Below are 3,454 nucleotides of genomic sequence, written 5' to 3' on the forward strand. Positions count from 1 at the left end.
GCCTGCCTCTCCACCCCAGCGCTGCCTTTCTCAGCGATGCTATTTAACCTGTACTATTGGAAAAGTCCCAGATGGTTTATTTTAATACACAGGAAGGTCGGTTGATGGCTGCGGGGCCAGGGGCTTGGCTGCCGGAGTGCCCCATCGGCAGCGCTGCCCCCCAGCTCCTCTGCACACCCGGTGCTCGACCTGTCGCCTGCCCAACCCAGCCCCGCGGGGCGAAGGAAGGGCAAAGCCTCTCCCGACTCTTCTCCTATTTATGCTCCTCTCCTGCTGCCCCCCCCAGCCGTTCCTCCACTGCTGCCATCCCTCCCCCAACCCTGCCCCATGTCTCAGGGCCCCTCGTGCACAGGGCAGGGGAGAGGTGAGGTGTCCCCCACCCCCGGGCCATGGTTTCGTGGTGGTCGGGGTGTCCCCAGGCACCAGCACGGAGGCAGAGGATTTCTGCAGGAGCCGAGCAGAATGCTGGGGCTGGGGCTGGAGATGTTGGCCCCACACAGCTGTGCCGGGACCCCAAGGTGCACGTGCCGGGGTCCCCGCTCCTGGCTCCCTGCAGTGCTGCTGCCTGCTCTGCGTCCAGCCACTGCCCCGGCCAAGCAAGGGCAGGCAGGGACGGGCAGTGCTGAGCCCTCAGCCAAGATTCGTTTTCTCAGTACTTGCCAGTGCTGGAGGCACCAGCCGCAGCTTTGCAGCCCGTAGCAGCCGCAGTGCCCGGAGCCCATGGGTATCTGTGGTCAGCACATCTCTGGGATGTCAAAGCTTTGCTGCAGAGGCTCAGAGAGATTTGGTACCAGGAGCAGGGGACTGTCCTTGGGACACTTTGGGCCCGTGGTCCTGCTGCTGCATCCCTGTGGCTGGAAAGCTTCGCAGATCGTGGTGCCCAGGCAGCATCGGCACTGTGAACCGAGCTGGTTCCCAAAGCGTGAGGACAGGGTGGCCCCAGGATGGTGGCCCTGGGCAGCGCAGCTTCTGCCTCGCTCCAGCCATCAGCCACGTCCAGGCAGTGCCTGGAGAACAGGCAAGGGGCAGGATGGGCCAGACCCAGACCCCGTCCCCTCCCCGCCTGCAGGTGATCCTGGCAGCGCAGCCGGGCAGGAGGGATGTGCAGGTCCAGGCTGCAAAGAGCCCGGAGCTGCTCTGGTGCCAGCACGTGCCCAGGGGCTTGGGGAAGCGGGGGGACTTTGCAGCCCCTTCCTGCATTTACCCAAGCGCCTGGGTAAGGAGTGACAAGAACGGTCCTGTGCTTCATGCCGGGCCGAGCCCCCGGACTCCCCATTGCGCTCTGCCATGTCCCCAGGTGACATCGAATTTTGTGCCGAAGCCACAAGCAAAGAGCTGTTGGTTCCTCTCCCATTGCAGAACCAGGGCTCACAGACACGACTGGGCAGCACTGGGGGGCTGCAGCCCCCTGAGCTGGGACATGCTGGACTCTTGCTGCTGCTTTCTCTCAGCCTCAGCCATGCTCTCCTCTCCTCCTTCCCTGCTGCCGCCGCCGGGCAGCCCAGCATGGCCCCCCCTGCCACAGCCAGGCCCCCCCGGCTCTGCTGGGCTCCTCCAGCGTGGCTGGGCTGGCTGAGGTTTGTTCGCTCCTCGTTTGGAGGGCGCTGTCATCCGCCACGGCGCTGCGCGGAGCCGGTGCCTTGAGGAGCTGCAGACGCTGCCCGGAGCCGGAGGGTGTATGGAAGCTTGTTAGCCGCAGAAGAGCATGTTTGTCTCTGCTTTTCAACGTGTGTGCATTTTCCTCCTGAAGTCTGTGGTTCAGTTTCGCCTTCTTCTTTTTGTGAACTTAAAGAACTGGAGAAAATGGTTTGGGAGGTAAAAGACGGTTTATTTTCAGAAAATGAAAAGTGTCCTTAAGTGTCTCTCTCTCTGTCTGTCTCTCACATCCTTTTCTCCCTCTCATCCCTCCCCTTCCCCACTCCCCACCCTTCCTTCCTAACCAGGAGGTTGCCAACTTCCTTGTCAGGAGCAAACCACTGTAATAAATTTTGCAGTTCATTTAAAAAGGCAGACTTTGTCTTTTTTGGCGGTCTGTCACCCTCCTTGTTGGTGCCACCCCCTCCTCCTGGCTCCCCGTGGGCAGGCGGGATGCCCTGCCCGGTGTCCCCGCAGGAGCGCGGTGCTTGGCCCCCACAGGGCCCTGCGTCCCGTCCTCTCCGGGCGGGCCGGGCCGGGACACTGCGGCTGCGGGAGGGGGGTCGCTGCTTTGCTGCGATTCAAGGCATTGGTGGCTCAGGATCTGGTTGAGCCGTGCTGCTGGGAATTGCCATAGCGACTCTGAGTGTGTTTTGCAAGGGAGCTGACGAGTGACAGCGTTCACGGGCAATTAGCTTAGACATGGGACTTTTCATGTAGCCCTTGGTGGCCACCGCGGCCGAGAGCACTCGGCGTGCTGCGCACTGCGGCAAGGAGCAAAGCAGAGCTCTGCAACAGCTTCAATGACCAGCCCGTAAGTATTTCAGTGCTGGGAAGTGCCCCCTGCCCTGACTCTCCCCGATCCCAGCAGCTGGAAATGCTGCTTGGCTGACGGATAACCGGAGCGATGGTCTGCGCTGGCGTCTCGCCCTTCTGACCAGCACAGGGCTGCAGCAGGGCTGCAGTTCCCAACGGCGCTTCAATGCGCGCTGGCCAGCACACGCTGTGCCGAGAGCGGGGAACACATGGGAGACAGCACGGGGAGGCGTGCGGTGCCCTGGTCCCCTGCGCCGCCGCCAAACCCTGCGTTCAGCTGCGTAGAGCCACCGCGCGCTGCCGCGCCGGAACACAAGCCCATTCCCAGGGATGCGTTGCAACAAGGAGCGAAGGTTGCCTTTAAAATCAGCATTTACTGTCATTTTAATCAGCAAAAACCCCCAAATGTTTTATGTGCTCTAAACACTAGGAAGGCAACAGGAGAACGAGTCGGATGCAAAGAACAGAGGGAGAGAGACGAACCCCAGGTGACGAGGGCCCACGCCAGCCGGCTGGGAGCCCCGGCCGGAGCAGGGAGAGGATTTTTGTCCTGAACAGCAGAAGATGCTACTGAAGTCAGCTGCTTTAGAAAAGACTTGAAGCCAGCCTCTGTCTTCCTTAGTGCATGTGCTTCCTACACATCCCGTCCCCAGCCTTGCCCAGCAGCGCCATGTGCTGGGCTGGCCATGGGGCTGGGGAAGGCAGCCGGGAGCGCGGGGATGGGAGAGCAGGGATGGGAGCGCAGGGATGGGTGTGCAGGGATGGGAGCATGGGGACGGGAGCACAGGGATGGGGATGCGGGGATGGGAGCGCAGGGATGGGTGTGCAGGGATGGGAGCATGGGGACGGGAGCACAGGGATGGGAGCGCGGGGACGGGAGCGTGGGGAGGAGAGTGCAGGGACGGGAGCGTGGGGACGGGAGCATGGGGATGGGAGCGCGGGGACGGGAGCGTGGGGATGGGAGTGCGGGCACGGGAGCGCGGGGGCATCGCCAGGGCATGGC

This window comes from Egretta garzetta, unplaced genomic scaffold (genome assembly GCF_000687185.1).
Source record: "Egretta garzetta isolate BGI_Z169 unplaced genomic scaffold, ASM68718v1 scaffold211, whole genome shotgun sequence".
Classification (NCBI taxonomy): Eukaryota; Metazoa; Chordata; class Aves; order Pelecaniformes; family Ardeidae; genus Egretta; species Egretta garzetta.